The following is a 20477-nucleotide window of genomic DNA, read 5'->3' on the forward strand; positions in this document are numbered from 1 at the left end:
CATCACAGAGGCAAGATATCTATAATTCATTGACTTTAAACTATGTAGGTATTCTAACCTATGCCATATGTGTTTCTTGTTATTCTTAAATCTATAATCAACTGGGAACACATAATTCTGGAAACCATTAAATCATCCTGCATATTTTTCAGGAATAGTTGTCCTAGCATTCTGGCCAGAAGACCTCAATTGACGTATCTTGGTAGATTCATCACAAAACTATTTTTTTATGCAACTACAAAACTAGGGGTATGTGCTAATGTTCTGATAACGAACAAATGTGTGTGTAGGGTAATTTTCTGATTTCTTTTAATTTACAGACTGACTAACCAGAATAAATATTTATTAAGCTTATTTTCTAGAAAAAGGAAATAGCATTGGATGTCCATGCCGAATTAAGCACTATGGCATATAGGAAGTTTAGGAAATATGCAAAGTACTTAGAAGAATTATAAGATGAGTAAAGAACTATGTGACGTGGATGTAATAAAGGTTGTATTAAAAGCTGGGGTTAGAGGCATGTTTCTGATATGGCTCTGCAAGGATCAGTCTTGTGAACAATCTTCTGCATTATTTTCATTAGTCATCCTGACAGAAAATGTAGAAATATGGTGATAAATTTCCTACCAATGCAAACATAAGATGCACAGTAAATTCTAGGAGTATTATGCAAGGCAAAGGGGTATTTTGAGATGTGAAATTATAGAAAACAGATGAATGCTACAGTAAAAAGCACAAGGTCATGCAGTTAGGGACTAGCAATAGTGCCTGGTTTATACTGTGTATTTTTCAGCTAGATATAACAAAAGATATAGATATCTATCAACAAACCACCAATGCAGGGAAGCTATAAAAAGAGCTAAATAGCTTTCTCAAGGCAGCAGAACTACATTTCAACAAAAATAAGAAAGTTTTTATGTCCTGTATAAAACACTGCAGCATCTCTGACTGCAATGCCCTATGTTTCTTATGACAAATGTTATGAACTCATATTGAAACAGAGACATTTTTTCAGTAAGGTGTCTTACCATCTAATGAAGGTTAGGACTCTAGGATAGTTTGGGTAGTGAATCTATCTGTAAATACAAAAGAAAAGATTTTATCTTGCTTATCCATAGGTACTAGGCTCAGCAACAGCCATTTGTCCTCAGGAAATTCATTATGCTGTTAGCACAAAACTAAAATCTGATATTTACTGGCCACTAACACAAATAAGGTTAGGAATAAGAAATGTTTCCTTGAAACTGAACAGTGTGATACTGAAGCTGTGTTCCTTTATCAGCAGGGGAAGGCAATCCTCCTGCTTCCATGGAGTTTCATGGAAGTATGAAAAAGGCCTTAGGACAAATTAGCTTGTAATTACAGAAAGTGGGAATTACATCTGCAAATAAATGTCTAATGTACCTTTTTCATCCATACCATTACACTACACACTTCTTTCTACTTACAAATACACACTACTTCCTCGTTTTTCTCCAATTTAGTACTTATTAATACTAATGTAAGGCTACAAAGGGAAAAAATACATTCTTACTTCCTCTTTTCATTTGGGGAATTATCCAAATAAACCACAAAGACTATGTTTACAGAACAACTTTGATTCTGAATATCAGAGTTACTTTTTGACACCCTTGAACGCAGTTATTGCTAAGCTGTGGAGCAACAACTGGATGGCACTAGGTACACCATAAAAGAGAATAAGATCTTACTCAGTTTTATTAGAGTGCCCAAGGAAAATAATTTTTATGGAGCTCCTTATTCCTCCACATGTTGATAAAGAGTTCCAGTTTCTAAGAAACCTAACAAAACTTTCTGCATTGCCTGTAATCTTAAGAGATATATATTCCTACCTATCTGTAGCTCAGAGAAATTAGTAAGTTGCTTTGAAACCTCTAGGATACAATTCTGTGGTTCTTGGCATTCTGGATAATTTAAATCTGATGCAAACACATTAAATCTGAGCCATCTATTACCTTGCATTTTTAATTACTTTCTTGCATATGTTAAAATGATTGACACTTTAGGGACTATTTAAAATTGGCCACTTCATTTGTAATGTATTGTAGAATAATGCATTTTAAAAGCCTATTAGTATGTCAAGGTCTAGTCATACACAGAACATGCATTTAAATAACAGGTACGTTTTTCTAAAAATCAATATCTGTCCCACAGCCCAATATTAAAAATAGCTAGTTAATAATTAACTTTATTCATGTCAGATTACTATTTTTTTTTAGTATATTTTTCCAGCTCATATACCAGCTGAAATTACCAACAGAACTATTAATGCTGTGCTTAGTAACAACAGTATTAGAACTTTCAGGAACAGGCATTTGATTAGTCATTAATGAGAACCTCATAATAGCCTTCATCGTTGACCTCTAAAGATGCTGTGAGGTTTAAAAACAGAGAAGGACTTCCAAAAAGCATTAAATGTGAGCAAAAGTTTTGACCTTGCAACAGTGAAACCCTTAGTGCACTGTTAAGTATTACTATGCAAGTGACACTGATAAGTCTAACAAAAGCTGTTGATGTGCATGTAGTTAAGCACATACTTAAAAACACTGACTCACAGCCGATTGTGGAGTCCGCCTGTGTGCTGCTACTTGACAAACTATACTGTCAACATTTCAAGAAGACTTCTTTTTTTCTTTTTTCAACAGTCTTCATTGGAAAAAAAAAAGAAAATCCACTAGTCTGAATTTATCTCCCATACCCCACCAGACTACATGACTGCAGGTTTTCTATACATTATAGAACTATAAAAATATAATAGGATGTATACTTACACCAATCTTCTTTGCTCTAAACTATCAGTGTTCCTATATATTAAACTGCATTAAAAAAAAATCCTTCTTTTTGATACAATGTTATATACCTGTATGTATGTCAGCAGAAGTTGTTTGAAATTACGAAAACTTAAACTTTAACCTTCTCAATCAATATTCCTTTCTAAATATTTTCATAGATGAAGCAAAATAAATTGAATTGCATTGAAATGAATACTCTTTAAAGCAGACATCATATCAAGCATTCTTCAGAATAGGATCACATTATTACCTGGAGATACTTTTTCCTGTTATTACCACTGCTATTTAATTTCTGCCCTCCATCCCGTTCAATTGTTTCAGAGTTTGAATACAAGTCTGAAGAAAAATGGAGGATTTTAATCCTTTCTGAGGCAGCCCATTGTTTCAAAACTTTCTTAGATGCAACACTTTAAGAACCATTGTGAAAGCCAAGAATTTTCTGAGCCCTGCCAAAATGAGTATTATGAAAAAGGAAGAAAGAAGAGATGACTGAGACTCAGCCAGAAGTAATATTATTAAAGAAATCTTTATAGACCTGACTGGTCAATTCATCCTGTTCTGGAGACTATAGCCTTGTTCCACTCTGGCAGAGCCTCCTACCTGACCACACATTGTTCTTTGGTCCTCATCCAAACCCCACTGATGGACAGGGGAGCCTCTCCGGGGAGCTGAGTGCACTTTGGATTGTAGCATAAAAGCACCAGTCAGACAATTTTAAGGGCTTGCTGAATAAGGCATTAACTTCAGAAATGAATTTGTGACTGAAGTTTTCAGATGCTAATGAACAATTCTTTTATACTTTAAGTCAGTAAGAACATGGTTTGTCCTGTCCCAAGTTTAACATTTGATGTATTTTGACCTTTTATTTTATTTACTTGAAGAACTGAAGCTCAAGATGAAAACGTTTCTGGAAAATGGGAATAGTTGTATCCAAAATGAACTCAGCAAATAGATCACATTCTTGAAACAGGAAGCAGTGAGGGGTGGGAAATGGTGATTCATGAAATACTCAAGTGAATTAGGAGAAAATGTCTCATTTTTTGAATGGAACAGAGACAGTAAGAGATAGTTTTGAAGCTGTCATGGTTTAAACCCAGCCAGCCAGCTCATTCACTCACTCCTCCCCTTTTCCTCCCTCTTTCTTTCCTTCCCCCCTCCCCCCTTCCCCGCTCCCAGAGGGATGGAGAGGAGAATCGAAAGAATGCAACTCCCACGGGTTGAGACAAGAACAGTCCAGCAACCAATGTACAACACAAATCACCACCGCTACCACCAACGACAACAATGATAAGGGAAAATAACAAGGGAAGAGAATACGATACCACCTGCCAAAAAACGAATCCCACCCAGAAGACCCCGTGTCCTTCCGAGTAACTCCCAGTTACACCGCTGGGCATGACACGCTGTGGTATGGAATACCTTTTTGGCTAGTTTGGGTCAGGCGCCCCGTCTCTGCTTCTTCACGGGTTCCCCTCCTCCCTGGCTGAGCATGAGACTCACAAATTCCTTGGTCAGGGTAAACATTACTTAGCAACAACTGAAAACATCAGTGTTATCAGCACTGTTCCCCAGGCTGAAAGTCAAAACACAGCGCTGCACCAGCTACCAAGAAGGAGAAAAATTGACTGCTATTGCTAAACCCAGGACAGAAGCTATTGCCAATATTTCAAAATGAAAATACTCAAAATAGCATAGGTGTGAAACAACAGTTACTAAAGTAGCTCATAGCAAAAGTAGGAGATACAAAATGAATACATCATTTAAGTTACTCTCTGGGTTATACTGGAGGATAGGTGGAATTTCCAAAAGCATTCAGCCCTACTTGATTACACTGACTGGAATCTGTAACAAACCACTTATTGTCTCTGGTAGGAATAAAGCTGGTCACCATGAAGATCTTTTGAAAAAAAAAAAAATCCTTAAAAGCCAGAAGTGCAAATAAGTTTGTTACTTTGCCTTAAAATGCAGACCATATGCCTGAAAAAATTAATCATCTTTCTTGTTATTATTAAATATAACTTCTCTGTGAATATACTTCTTGATGTCACTGAAAAGCTATCTTTGATACCATATCTGAAAGCAGTAAATTGAAAATATATTCTTTACTTTAGTGATCTATTTCTAAAGTAGGAAGTGTACAGTGATATCTGATTGTGTTATTTATAATTCTGGAAGTGCTGCTGCTTTAGTGTTTTGAAATATGGAACAGACAACTCAAGAGATTATTAAATACTTGAATTTGAGATATTCCTGGGAACTTTGGGCAGCCAGTCAGAACTACTGCATGCAAATAGTAAAATGATAGGCACCTGTAAATTGCCTTAAAAACATTTGCAACCACATAGTTAAAGAAGAAACAATGTTCACTGTCTTGTGTTATTAAAGAATTTTCTGTAGCAGAGGCATCCTGATGGAAAGCTGCCCTGGAAGATACACAAAGGTCTTTTGTATAAACTTTTCTTTTTTTCTTTCTTTTTTGTAAGCAAGTTACTTGTCATATAGTAGCTTCCTTTGATATCACACAAAATGCTGCCATGGACCTGGTTTATGTAACAAAAATCCCCTCTTATATTCACAAAGACTAACATATTTATTCAGTGGTTCAGCTAGCCTCTGCCTGAGGGTTAGACAATCTCAGCCCAATTCCCAACAAGATTTCTACCCCAGTGAGTGACAAGTTACCAGGATCACTTTTTTCCACAGACAGGCTGTCATAAATGGAGAGTAAAAGGAGGAAGTCACATCCTGTTGCAAGAGGGAAAAGGAAGCTTGTAGAGTATGTTATTTTTTTCTAATGAGAAAGCCTCCCACAGTCTGTCTAGTGTAATCTGCTCAGATAGTACATAAGCATCCAGACCTCTTCTCTTAGCTGATATAATCAAACTGGATGTGGTCAGTAGCTCCTCCAAAAGCATAAATATTGTTTAAATACGAGTCCATTTACTTGCAGATGTAGTTTTTGTCTTGTCTTGTCTCAAAATACCAGAATATGGGTATTACAGGCTCTTGTAACCTTTTTTCTTTCATTGTATTCTGCAGTCATGAGATTTATCAGATATTGTGACTTTATAAAATTCTATATGCCATCATTTCAAAGGTGGGTGAATGCAAATAAAGTGTAAATAAAGTGTAAAACCATGAGTGCACTATTAGCCTATTCTAAATGCTTGACTTATTTGGCAACAGAAGGGGTGGATTTGAGTGAACAGCTTGCTCTGTGATCCTCCCTTACTCTTTTGAAGCAAACAAGATTTCTATTTATTCTCTATAATAAATCTATACAATATGCTTTCAGGACAGCATTTTCAAATGCAGCTTGAATGAGTCCAGTGCTAACCTAACTGAAGCAAAACCAGCCATTAGCATTGATTAAATTGGAACTGAATTAGATTAGTAGCAACCAATTTCAATAGTTCTGGCTTCAACATTAAGTATTTTATACTGAATTATCATGTAGGTACTAATTATTTTTTTTTTTTTTTACGTTAGGCAGAACTCAAGAATAACAGAAATAAACATGTTGTAAAAAAAAATAAGAGAAACTATATGAAACATGATTAAAAAAACCCAAATCATTTCTCCAGGCAAGTTACTAACAATATTCAAAATTCATTCTAGTTTTCTTAGATTACATTCCTGTCCTGGGTTCAGCAGTAGCAGTCATTTTTCCCCTTCTTGGTAGCTGGTGCAGTGCAGTGTTTTGACTTTCAGCTCGGGAACAGAGCTGATAACAAGCGATGTTTTGGTTTGGCCAAGGACTTTGTGAGCCTCATGCTCTGCCAGGGAGGAGGGGAAGCCAGGAGGAAGCAGAGACAGGACACCTGACCCAAACTGACCAAAGAGGTATTCCATACCACAGCACATCATGCCCAGGATGTAACTGGGAGTTAGCCGGAAGGGCTGGGAGACTGAAGGGTTGGAGGAGGTATCGGTCAGAGCTTGGTCGGGCTGGGGGGGCGAGTTATCGGTCGGCTGGTGGTGAGATGATGTATTCTCTTCCCTTGTTATTTCCTTTATCATTATTATCATTGGTGGTAGCAGTAGTGATTTGTGTTATACCTTAGTTACTAAACTGTTCTTATCTCAAGCCGTGGGAGTTGCATTCTTTTTGATTCTCCTCTCCGTCCCTCCAAGAGCAGGGGGAGGGCAAGAAAAGGGGGGGGAAGTGAGCGAACGAGTTACCTGACTGGGTTTAAACCACGGAAACAGTTTACACCCACCTAGAGATTTTATTCATGGATATTTCATAATTATGGTATAGATTTTAATAGAGGACACACTTTGCACATCAGAATACGAGAACTGCCAGATACATTCCTAAATCAGGTAGCAAATGAGCCCAAGTTCAGGCTCAGATGAAATGAAATGCATAAAACAGATATCCTAACATCTTGCAAATCCAGATTAAGTATATCCCCAGTCAAGCCTGAACAGGATCTCTCCTAAGGACAGAGTTAGTGAGGGAATCAGTGAGAAAAAAGGGAAAGGGAGAAAAAGATGAGCTGACAGGGGAGGCCATCAGGAAAAATTAATCTTCCTTCTGCATGAACACAACTGTTACCCGGAACTTGCCTGGACAGAGCAAAGTGAAGCTTTCCCTCTCTTCTCCATACTGACTGCAAAATGTTGCAGGAAGTTTATAATGTAGAACCAGACAAGAATTTACCCTTTCCTCCTCGTTCCACAGTTGCAGTTTTCCTGCCCTGTTATTCAGCTGAAGCTGAAAGTCTTACCAGGAAACCATAGCATCTCATCTACTACCCTGGAGGTGGCCAGTTCTACCATAAATTCCTGTTACCTTCTAAAACCTCACGTGGTCCTCAAGGCCCTGCTATAGCACAGCACCTGTCCATCAGAGAGCTACACTGAAAGATTTTCTAGGCTTTTCCAAGTTACAAAGCTGGAAGTTTTTGACTGCTATAGTACCCACACTGACAAGGTTGCATCTCTGCGGTTCTCCATAGAGAACACCCAGATCTTGGCAATTTCTGAGACTGCGACCTGGCCAGAACCACTTATAATGCTAAATAAATTATTTGTACTTAGATAAAAAATAAGGAATTCTTTAGAAAAATGTTTTGAACATTGGCTCAAAGAAGAGGCCACACAAATGTGTTCGCTAACCCCAAGGTGTGGGGGTTGGAATGTATCAAAACTGTCAGAGACCATGGGAAGGAGGAGCTACAGCAGGCAATTAGGAGTGACCCGTTCCTGACTGGTACTTGGAAGATGTTGGAACTGGCAAGGAACAAGGAAACAAGGACATCAGAACTGGAAAGAGGATTTCTAGACCTTTTAGCTGATGTAACCACAAGGCAAACACAGATGTGCTTAGCTAATTGCTTGGAAGCATATAAATATCGTGTAACCTTTGCAATAAACAATCCAGCTTGCACTCTACCTCTGGGTCCGTGCCTTCCATCCTCACACCAAGGCATGCTCTTCCCCTAAATCTCCAACCCAGCTATTGACAAGCAGTGGCTAGAGAACTGAGCACAGTCTGTTCCAGCTCAGTTGCCAGGCAGACTGTAGTTAAGCTCTTATGAAACCAGTGAGGGCAACTAGGCAGAGGAGGGCGTGTCTGGTGAGAGGAATGGTCTCTGTGCAGGGCCATTGTAAGCATCACATGCGAGAGGAAACCAGCCTCTGGTTAAAACTATTTAGAGAGCACAAGCTGAAAAAGCACAGGCTATATGTTAACAACATACTACTTCCTGTAGTTTCTGGGTGTCTGACTTTCTCCTGGAGCTTTCTGTTTTGTTCTCACCTGACTGCTAAAAGGGCAAGGTGAGTCCTGAACAGGGGCAGACAAACAGCCTGACTTTAATGCATGAAGCGGGTGCTCCAGGGTGCTCCCTGTTCCAGACTCAGGTTCTCATTTGTTACAAACCAACACAAAACTCCTCTGGGCACACTGGACCCAAATAATTCCTTAAAATACTAAATGAATCAAGACAGCTTTAGTACATAAAATTGTGTTTTTACTTGAGGTGAAGAGATGGAAAAGGTCTGACATTTAGTCTCACGTGACCTTTATCAAGGACAGTACAGAACATAACAGGTTTAGCCTTAATAACTCGCTGTAGCCAGGAGTCTTTGACTTTGATAAAGGTCACTTGGGCCCAAAATGTTGGGTCATTTTCAGTTACCCTTATCTGAAATAAAAAAAAAAAGGCATTCTTAATAGTACAGTTTTCCTTATTTGTAGCATTACTAAAAGAAATGTCACTTGGTTCCAGGAGGAACTTTCTATGTTATTCTGTATAAAACATAGTCTTTTCTACTGTGCCTGTTTAATTCTGCAAAGCTCTCTTCTCTGATCAAACATGCTGGCCTCTGACCAGAGAGATCATGTGAACTGAGCTCCAGTGATGTGAGTAAACAGAAACAAATGGCAGAGCAGAGTACAAACATCACAGTTTTCTTTCTTTCTTTTTTTTTTTTTTTTTTTAAGAACTTGTTCATTAAGCAATGGAACTAAATGGGACACATTTATGCATGTAGTCACACTGTAGTTAGGATAATTGGGACCAGCTGTTAGGCTCTTTTTTTCTGTAAGAACGTTACATTGCACAAAGCTAGCACAGCAAGATGACAGGCACAAGGAAGATGCTGAAACATGTACTTGAAAGCCTCAATAATTTTCCATGTTGTTCTTCGAAAAGTTTCTCATTCTGGCTGTGAAAGCCATATTTTCAAGCTTACATTCAGATTTTCGTTTTCATCATGTAAATTCCATACACTCTAACTTAATTCCTCTTCCCTCCTTCCCTTCCCCCAGTTCCCCCCCCCCCCCCCCCCCCCCCGACTTGAGCATTTACCCAAGACAGGCCACCTTGAATCAATTACATACATAAGGGGCAGAGACAGAGTTTACTTTATTGTCTGCAGAGGAAAATCCTGTCTGGATACCATTTCTTTCTAGAACTGCCTAGTATTGCACATTCTTCTTTTCAAAATTCATCTCAAGAGTAACTTGACAGAGTTTTGCTTATACAAGTTGCTGTACCACAGGAGAAATGCTCATTTGGAGACAGACTGCATCGGCTGTCTGTTGTGACTGAGTAAAGGTAAGTAAATTAATTCAGACTGCTTCTTCTGTCCCTGTCTTGGGCTTACAGCAAGTTGTGTCAAAAAGGGGAGATAACAGTGTAAAGGGGTCTGTTTTCCCTTGTGATGGTGATGAAAAGAAAGAGGAGGAGAAAGAGGTGAGCTGTGACTATCAGGCAGGACAGCACAGCCAACTTAGAGCAAAATCCTGTTACTGGTAAAGGAGAAAGTGAGAAACAAGTTACAGACTATACTTTACTGCAACCTATTCCTAAGTTCTTGGGTCATATACAGCGTTCACAGACTGCGATCAATTCTTAAAGTAGCCCACAGTGACTTACCTTAGAAGCTCTGTAGAGTTATATATATTACATTAAAAGATTCTTGCCCCTACTGAATAATATACATACAAAACCAAACCTTTGTTTATGTCTAACTTGAGGGATGTATGCTTCATTGAACTTCTTTGATGCCATCCTCTCAAGTCACAAATAAAACCAGTCCTGATACTACTATGGTCTTTACTGTCCTGTCTTGTCACTACTAGAGACAGTGAACTAGCCTGAAGGTGGCTGCACATGTCTACCAGCACTAATGAAAGAAAGTAATTTGGCCTTCAAAGTTTTTAGGCTGCACTACATGCTAGAACAAAAATCAGAACAATCTGCAGAAGATTTCCTACCCAAGACATCTGGACAGAAGTTCAGACTCATTTGAAAAAACAAACCTGTTTTTCTGTAGAGATTCTGGGCAATTTAAGCTGGATCAAACCCCTGAGGTTATAATGAACAGGAAACATGATAAACAGTCCTTATTAGCAATCTTAAATTCACAAAATGGTTACTTTATATACCTTTAGATAAAATAGCTTTGAGACTAATTTAATAGCAGTGGTTTGGAAGATAGTTTCAAATCTAACAGAATTCTAGTATTTTCCAAGAAAAATAACACGATTTCTGTAAAGAGAAGAATCTAGTATAGCCATGTTCATTTGTGAACAAAGGATCAATGACAAAGTTAAGTCTGAAGTTAAGGTATCCTCAGCCATCTTGTATTCTAGTTCCACGTGAGCTGACTCCATGATTCTATCAGGAATCAGGAAAACTTCCAAGCTTCTACATGTAAAACTATGGTCAGGTCCAGAAATAGCATGTTGAAGAAGTATGCTTTCAACTGAGGTTGTTTTATTTCTTAGAAAGAGCCTCATATGACTGTACTTACATTAGAATCATAGAATCATAGAATAGTTAGGGTTGGAAAGGACCTTAAGATCATCTAGTTCCAACCCCCCTGCCGTGGGCAGGGACACCTTACACTAAATCATATCATCCAAGGCCTCGTCCAACCTGGTCTTGAACACTGCCAGGGATGGAGCATTCACAATCTCCCTGGGCAACCGATTCCAGTGCCTCACCACCCTCACAGTAAAGAATTTCCTTCTTATATCCAATCTAAACTCCCCCTGTTTAAATTTTAACCCGTTACCCCTTGTCCTGTCACTACAGTCTCTAATGAAGAGTCCCTCCCCAGCATCCCTATAGGTCCCCTTCAGATACTGGAAGGCTGCTATGAGGTCTCCACGCAGCCTTCTCTTCTCCAGGCTGAACAGCCCCAACTTCCTCAGCCTGTCTTCATACGGGAGGTGCTCCAGTCCCCTGATCATCCTTTTGGCCCTTCTCTGGACTTGTTCCAACAGTTCCATGTCCTTTTTATGTTGAGGACACCAGAACTGCACACAATACTCCAGGTGAGGTCTCACAAGAGCAGAGTAGAGGGGCAGGATCACCTCCTTCGACCTGCTGGTCACAATCCTTTTGATGCAGCCCAGGGTACGGTTGGCTTTCTGGGCTGCAAGTGCACACTGCTGGCCCCTGTTCATTTTCTCATCAATGAACACCCCCAAGTCCTTCTCCGCAGGGCTGCTCTGAATCTCTTCTCTGCCCAACCTGTAGCTGTGCCTGGGATTGCTCCGACCCAGGTGTAGGACCTTGCACTTGGCATGGTTAAACTTCATGAGGTTGGCCCACCTCACAATGTGTCAGCCCACCTCACAAGTGTGTCCTTTGTGTTAACTGGTACAGTGCTGTGTTTTGACTTCAGTTTGGAACATGGCATTCCTTCCCTGACCAAGGACTCTGTGAGGCTCATGCTCTGCCAGGGAGGAGGGGAGGCTGTGAGGAAGCAGAACCACACAGTATTCCATACCACAGCACGTCATGCCCGGGGTGAGGGGTCACTGGGAGTGACCCGGAAGGACAGGGGTTTCCGGGTGGAGCTCGTTTCTCTTGGCCGGTGGTATCGTATTCTCTTCCCTTGTTATTTTCCCTTATCATTGTTGTAGCTGATAGTAGCGGTGTGTTGCTGGACTGTTTTTGTCTCAACCCGTAGGAGTTGCACTCTCTCGATCCTCCTCCCCGTTCCTCCAGGAGCGGGGAAGGGGAGAGCCCCGGTGCGGGGAGGCAGGGGGGGGAGACGGACACGGACCTCGATTGTTGTCAGCTCGGCACCACTCACTGGGAGTGAGTGAACAAGCTACCTGACTGGGTTTAAACCACGACACAACCGAACCACACAGCTTGGTGTCATCGGCAAACTTGCTGAGGGCGCACTCAATCCCACTGTCCATGTCAGCGACAAAGATGTTAAACAAGACCGGTCCCAACACCGATCCCTGAGGGACGCCACTTGTTACTGGTCTCCAGCCAGACATTAATTATGTGAAGGTCATAATTTTGACCAGAATAATATATATTGCATTACATATGCTTAGAAGAAATACCTGGAATGGAAGTTTTTCCTTCGTCTTTTACCAGAAAGGATTTGGGCTTATTCACCTCTGGCAGGCATCTCATCTGCATCATCCAGTGAGGCTTTTGACGTTATGGTCCTTTATATCTCTAGAGCCAAATTCAAACTCTACATTGGCTTTGCAGTCCCAGCCCTAATGATCCTCTGTTTTGTTTCTCTTGGATTGTTCAGGGAAACAGAGATTCGCTTTGGAAAATTAATTAGATTTTAACACTACCATGTGCTTTATATAATCCTACCAGTAGGTGGAATGGCATTAGAGGGGAAACAAAAAATACTTGGGGGCTGAAAAAGTAAGTCTCTGGAAGATCTCCTATGGATGCTCACTATTGATCACACAGCATACGCCTACTCCCACAACAGAAAGAATAAAAACCCTTGCTATTTATTCCATAGAACTATTATTACTGTCCTAGGGGAACAGCAAAAAATAGCATTCCACTTTGCATGTGACTTCCAGCTTTATGTTAGCAGAAATGGATGACATGTAGAAAACAAAACAGGTCACACAAACAAGGAGACAAAGTCCATCTCATTTTGTGGCTTTGATTCACTGATTCTCAGGTCTCTTCAGCTTTGAGGAACAGGAGCCCTGAGAGAAAAAGTGCAGCTAACTTGAGTGCACCCAGCTTGAGTGGTTAACAGACTTGTTACAGGGCTACTCCATACCTCATCATTGCCTCAACATTTAGTGAATCAAATGCATTATATTTGGCCAGTTGATGACTATTCATTTAACAGTAACTATCAAGTGATCTCTCTTGACCTTTGTGGGAGCAATATCTGTATTTAAATGAGCCTACACCAGTACAGCTTTAAGGTAAGATAATAAGCTCAGTCAGTGACATACTAGAAAGCAAGCAGACTAAATCCTGTAATGACGTGAACTGTGCATACATGTACGCCTGCATACAGAAGTTGAAGTACACATTCTGAATGTTCTTATTAAAAAAAAAGGAAAGAAAGAAAACAAATCTACACACCCTTCTCTTTCCACAGATCATACCTAGCATTCAAAAGAGACACTGAGCTGCCACAGACTAATTAAGAGGAAAGGGAAGGATTATATTTATGTGTAAATGATAACTCTAAAAAGGAAACTATATCAATAATGTAGCAAAAAAATAATTGAAAGGAAATGGATTTTGGATGAAATCAGTTTTTCATAATCTTCCTCCAGAAAAGAGAATAATGCTTTTAAATTGCTATTCATGCTGACCGCTGCTACTTGTTAACATTTTGCCCTGGGGAGAAAATACAGCTTAGCAGTACAAGGGCTCTATAATAAGCATCTTCATCTCCTTGGGATTCTCAGGCATGTTGTTATTTTTTTTCCTCCAGAGCCGTACTGTAAACTACATACCACTTGGGCTGACTCACACAGTCCCCAGGAGGAGGATGCGGAAGAGCAGGCTGTTTTCTCATGAGAAGTTCAACATAGTGAAATTCCTCTTCCATTTCAGCAGGTCCAAAGCCATTTTGCACCCAGCTTGACCTGGCAGATGTAACTCTTCTGCTCTCACTCCTTAATTTGTCTGCATTTGGCTCAGGTTCATAGCTTTTTAGAGTGCCCGATGGCTTTCCTGGTTGGAGCTGTAAAAAAAGTCTGGGCCTACTCAAGTATCAGCATGAGAGCAACAGCGTAGGCGCTCCTTGGAAGCGGCAGAAGGAAGGGGGCAGATGAGCTGACAGCAAGCATTCCTGTCTTGCCAGCTTGAAGGATGTTGCCCGCAGCCGGTCACCATATGTTTGACTCCAAACTAGGGAGCAGAGAGGCCAGAATGATTCAGAGAGTTCGCATGATTTGTTATCTGTCTTTCAAGAGAGATGGGGAGCCTTGAAGCTTACAAGCATCACCTGCATTCCCTGCCTTTCCTTTCCAAAGAGGCATGTCAAAGAACTAGCAACAGGAATCTTCCTCTTAAACCCTCTTAAAGGTTCTTGGTGGACAAACACAATGATTTCTGAAAGGGTCTTTTTTCTGGGGTGTCTTCAGATATATTGCCACTCTTTGAATTTGCTCCAGGTTGTTTTAATCAGGTGAAGAATTTAAGCTGCCCGGTTAAAGAAAAATAGAGGAGAAGACACTTCCCAACTGTATTTACAGCACATGCATTTTTGCAGCATGTAATGGAATACACTTCAGAAATCCTCGATCTAATTTTGACCCAGCAAATCTCTACAGTCCAACGAAGTGATCACTATGAAAACAAGTAAGATCAGAAAGCACCAAAACAACTGTGTGCAGCACCATATTAAATATTTATACTGTTTCAGACATGAACTGGACTATGACCAGAGATAATAGGCATGCCTTCATGCCTCCACTGTTCTTCCTTTTCAGGTGTTGGAGACTGCTGGGAGAAGTCTCTAACAACAAAGAAGCTTAAGCTATTAAAATTAAAGACCCAGCTAAGTTATGAACTTAAATGCCCATGCCACAAGAGCCATGACATTATATAAACCTACAAGTGAACAGATCAGCCACTGTTACAAATGCTACTTCAGGGTTTTTTTCTTTGGTCTCTACATCAGTTTGCACATCACCTCATCTTCCACACCAGGCGAACACAAACCTAAGTGGCAAGGCAAAAATTTTGCATGTGTAGAGATGAATTAAGGAAAGGTAAGAAAAATGAAAGATGGGTTACAGGTCACCCATGATCTTCCAGTATCTGCTGTGAAAGAAGGGGGGACTTGTAGGCAGCCTGAGCATGGGCTGCTTTGGAACAACATCACTTGAGCCACTGACATACTGAATGCAGATGCTCAGAGCAAGGTTAGGCCATGCTCCCAGAGAAGAGCACTCATCTAAATTGGATTCACACAAGAAATATTATTTCTAAGCCAATATTCACAAACAAGTCATCACCTCATGCTGTTTCTGGCAGGCTGTAGTTCTGTGTACGAGTGCTGCCATCACACCAATGTCTTAATGGCATGTGCTCCTCTAAAGCACTTCTGCAGCACTGCTGGTTGCTACAAACATACATATATTTTTGTTACTAACGTGTGACCTTAGAGAATTTATTAATGGAAAACGTTGCAGTTTGCAGAGGAAAGGAGTTTTAGCCTGAAGCAGGCTGTCATTGGATGACTGTTCCATTTCAGAGGTCACTGAGTAAAGCAGCATGAAGTTAGCTGAAGGTGACCTAGAAAAGAAGAGAAAAACCTTGGGATTTTTGCTCTGTATGGCTTCGTGATGGCACAAAAGAACTTAATGAAAGGCTTTTTTCTATTTTTGAAGGGGTGTATGCCTGTGCAATTACTCATAGTACAAATCTAGGTATTAGATGTGGGTGTCCAGAACATTCTCAACATAAATAATGTCCACCTAAATAATTTTAAGCATTTTATATAGTTAATCTAACAAGCATCTGGACCTCAGAGTTGACAGCTTACTATTTCATTATTGTTTTTTAACAACTAGATATTGTTAAAATTTCCAGTTCTAAAGCTGTAACACACAGACTACACAGAATTATTAAGGTTATACAAAGATATTAGTTTAGAAAGTGTCTGTGGCAACAGAACACAGCCTTTTCACAGTAAAGCGGCCATGATTTTTTGAAGGGGATTTGATAGTAAACATAAAATATTCAAGTTTGGTTTATTTGTGAGCCTGTAATTTCTCTGTATGTACTTTCTCCTGAATGGGTATCAGGCTTTCTGCCTGTCACCGTGTTCAGTGGGGCTGAGGTATGATACTGGGCTATGACATAATTCCATGCATTAGGAAGTTCTTCAGGCCCCACAGGTGGTTACATTTAGCCACTATTTCTGTCTCCTTCAGTAAAAAGACAAACTTGTACAGGCTGCAAAACATCAAGGAACAACACAGAAGACTTAATCGCAATAAAGAATGTGAAGGAAATGGACAGGCCTGTTCCTAGCTTGGCTTTACTACCATTGACACTAATGACTTCAAGCAGCAAGTAAAACCCAAATCTAGGTTTCAAAAGTAGCACAAATTTGTAATCCTTTTGAAGTTACAGAAACAATGTGCTAATACTAAGGGAAAGGACAACAATCAAAATATTCCCAAAGTAAAAATCAAGTATTCTGGAATTGTGAATAAATAAAAAGCAAAAAAGGAAGCTGCAAAAGTCATCTTAAAAATAGGACAAAGACCTTTGACAAACAACTGTTAAAATATGGAAAAGAAATAAATCTTGAGTGTGCCACATTCTGTGATCTAGAAGACTAAAATAAAATTTGGAGAGTCATGAATCAATACGAAATATTTCAGAATTGTTGGCTTTCCCCCAGGCATATCCCCAAAGACATATTGTGGGAACATTCTTTACACAAAGTATTCTAGCTGTGATACAGTTGGTAGCTTCCCATGAAGTTGTAGTTCCAAAATTACTGTAAATACAGTATGTTAAACAAAGATCCTTCAGTATGGTAAAAGATCCTTCAAAAACACAAAGAGAATACAATGTAAGAGTACTCAAATCCAGATGTCCCTGTTTTTTTTGAGGTTTAAAAGACCAGATGTTCAAATATACACATATACAATGGCACCTCCAGCTTGAATGAATATACAACTGCTACAGCCAGCATCAAATGCATTGACTTACACTTAACCATGTAATCTAGTGCTTTCTGGGGGGTAAGTGCCATTTAAGAGAAAGACTCCATGACCAGCAGACCACACTAACATGAGATGTTGTGTTTTATATTACGTGAAATACATATTTTTTGAAAGCTTCTCTCCTCCCTTTTTGTTTCAGCACACATCTCATATCTCCCACCCCACCCTATTTTTAAGCCTAGTTTTAGTTATTTCTCTCTAATCTTTCTCCTCCCCACTAACCACCCAATGCAGTATCCAAATCCACTACAGTGGATGCTTGTCAGGAATTCATCAGCATTGAATATTTAAAAGCAGGCAAAATTAGTAAGTCTGGAGCCAGAGGTCAGAAAAACAGTTGTGGGAGTAAACTCTATTCACAAAAATAGTCTAAAACAATGCAGAATAGTTTCTAGTCCAGCAAGGCAAAACATATGTTCCTGCTGCTTCTGTCCATCATTTCATGAGCGTGGCTGCCACTTTGGCTTATGCTCAGTAATACCTTACTCCCCAGGTAGTCCTATTGAAAACTGTGAGAGGTGGGGAATAGCATTCTCAGTGTTAGCAGCAGCATTGAAGCTGTCCCTTTATCAATCACCTATAATCTGTGCTTTTATTAAAAGTAGTTTGAAGAGTTGATATCTGCACTGACAGTGTCCAGCCCCAGTGCAGCAAACCATTCGGTTTTAAAGGGATTTAGTGCTCCGAATGCTGCAACAAATCATGTAACTGCCCAATTATCACTTGATGGCCACTACTCTCCGGCACCCTAGGGGCCCTGTCATTGAAGATAAACTCTGTTTATGTTAACTTAGTGTCAGGATGTACAGCATATGTCTATGAAGCTGGATGAGTGCCCTTTTGCAGGATGTTGCGTACATTCACATTGTGCAGCCAAGAGCCCTGAAGGTGTTGAAAAAGAAAAAAAGGCCTTTCACAGAGCTTAATCCAATTAAAGCACATTAATGAAGGTTAGGATCATCTGTCACATTATCCAGACACATCCTTTCATGCATCATCGTCTGATTACAAAGTCTGATATTCTTTTAAGGCTTTTCATCTTCACAAGGAAAATGTGATGAGAAATTCAACACTTAAGATACTGGAGGCTTAGATGGGATTTCTGTTTCTTTCCCTTTTAATCCATTCTCTCTCTCTGAAAGAAAATATGTTTATTTTAAAACAGTGGTCTGTCTCATCAGGTGATACAAACTGGCATGTACTCAGTACAGCCTAGAGAGCCACCCCAAGTAACACCTCCTAACCTTTTTTTTTTTCCCCCCCAGGGAATGTAAAATCTTATTACAGATAAGGGAAAAAAAAAAGAAAAAGAAGGCAGGGAGACTGAAACACCACACAATACAAATGAATAAAGGATTTCAGACTCTGATGCTGCTAAAATGGTATCAAGCTAGATTTCCACGATAGCATTAAATGCTTTGAGCAGTCATCCAAGAAAGATCTGCCATCCTTGATCAGAAAAGAGGCAAAGGCACATTCTCATTTCCACACAACATTCTAGAAGCCACTTCAACGAGGCAGAGGTGATGAGAGGAAAGTTTACATAGCCAGGTGAGCATTTTCTCTCTGCAGGAGAGTCTGCAGGTAAAATGAAACTGCCCTACTCTTCTGCCTTGCTCTTCAGAGCAGACGGAGAGTACAAGTCCCCCCGCTAAAAGGGCTAATGCTACAACTCAAGCAACAGGTGAATACATTAAAGATCAATGTGATGACCATTAGGCACAAGTATGACAATTTGTCACTGTATCAGTCCCCAGTTGGTTACCGCTACCTCCCTACAGAAAGCTACTGCTCTCATATCACAAGTTGATAAGAAAATATCATTGTCCTCCTTATGCACGTCAGTGCAAATACCAGTTACTTGTGTCACCTGGCAGTGAAGGCTGCTTACATTAACTTTGCTCAGTAGTCCTACAAGAACGCCCAAGCAGTCATCCTCAGGATAAGTCCCACTTGCTCACATTCCCTCTCAGTCAACTGAAAAATAGGGATTATTGTAACTATCCTACCGCTGTCCCTTAACATTTGGTCAGCCTTTGTGTTTTCTCAGAACTAGTGTTTCGGGCTGCATGGAGACTCAGGCAGGCAGCATAGATGTATTTTTGCTTTTCCTCACAGCCAACAGGGCTAACATTTTAGTTTCTGAAGAAATCACAAAATGCTGTGTGATGTGTAGTGCCCAGTGTTGGCTCAGTCCGACTGCTGTCATCAGGCTCCAGGCACTTGAGCAGTCTGTACTCTGATATTTGCAATACGGGGTCCAACACAAAAAGGCAAGCAGCCAGACCTGCTGGGCCTCTTCAAAGAATTACTGAGAGGAGGAAAGGATTAGAGGAATATGTAGGGGAAGAACTGCTTATTAGCATTCAAGGAGAAACCAGAGCCTGCAAAGAATGTTAGGTTTTTAACAGATATCTTCTTTGGGGTTTATTAATTTCACTGAGTACATTAAGCAAAGAAAGCCACATAGCATGCATGACCACCGTGCTTAATTTCTCAGTTGCATTTTAGGTGTTACTGAGGAGCAGACCCTGCTGAGGACTACATGCATTTCTGAAAATTCAGTGCAGACTTTGACAGGTCATGCCTTATCTTTCATTGCTTTGCTATCTCTCGCACACTGAAATTAACGTTATTTAAAATCAAAGGCAAAACAACTTGTCTCAACCTTCCTCCGGGGAAGGGTGCAGGGACCTATACTCAATTTCAGAACTTAAAATACATGTGAGGACTTACAACTAGGAAGATACAGCAGTAGTTGATGGATAGCTAAAATGCAGTGAAAAGGCATAGAGTATATCGTGCTGTTTTCATCTTCTTGCTATTTCTCTATTTTTCAAGCTAGCACAGCCATAAGACCACTCCCCGTATATTTGTGCTTAGGACACTGCCAACATCATCTTGTTGAAACCACTATCCATCAACCTACCATGGACAGGCATTTCCTTGTAAGCAGATGCAACTACTAAAGCTCATTCAGCATCAGGGTCACTGTATGCAGCTTTACCCACTTTTCCTGAGCACCGTCTGCCTTCTTCTCCAAGCTTCACGCAATGTAAGAGATCAAAACCACTGTGAACTTAATCCCAAAGCTTTTAGGGATGGACAAAGTACAAATACTTTGCTGATCAAGGTCAGTCTAATCTAACATTCAATACTAAGTACATATGACAAACACCTGGGAATCTAAGAAACTTGTTCTATACATTCCA

At 40.0% G+C, this 20477-nt stretch overlaps 1 long non-coding RNA gene across 2 annotated transcripts in view; it reads right to left on the reverse strand.

Moving 5' to 3' along the window:
• LOC134173330 (uncharacterized) overlaps positions 1-20477 on the reverse strand; it is a 115674-nt gene that overhangs the window by 37410 nt on the left and 57787 nt on the right. Inside the window, exon 3 of one of the 2 annotated variants that reach the window (XR_009968207.1) lies at positions 8798-8965. The exons of the other annotated variant lie outside the window; for it this stretch is intronic. This is a non-coding gene — a long non-coding RNA (uncharacterized LOC134173330). Of the gene's footprint in view, positions 1-8797; positions 8966-20477 lie in introns of those variants that run through there. 2 annotated transcript variants of the gene reach the window in all.

This window comes from Pezoporus occidentalis, unplaced genomic scaffold (assembly GCF_034315485.1).
Source record: "Pezoporus occidentalis ecotype Australia unplaced genomic scaffold, CSIRO_AGI_Poc_V1 ctg51, whole genome shotgun sequence".
Taxonomy (NCBI): domain Eukaryota; kingdom Metazoa; phylum Chordata; class Aves; order Psittaciformes; family Psittacidae; genus Pezoporus; species Pezoporus occidentalis.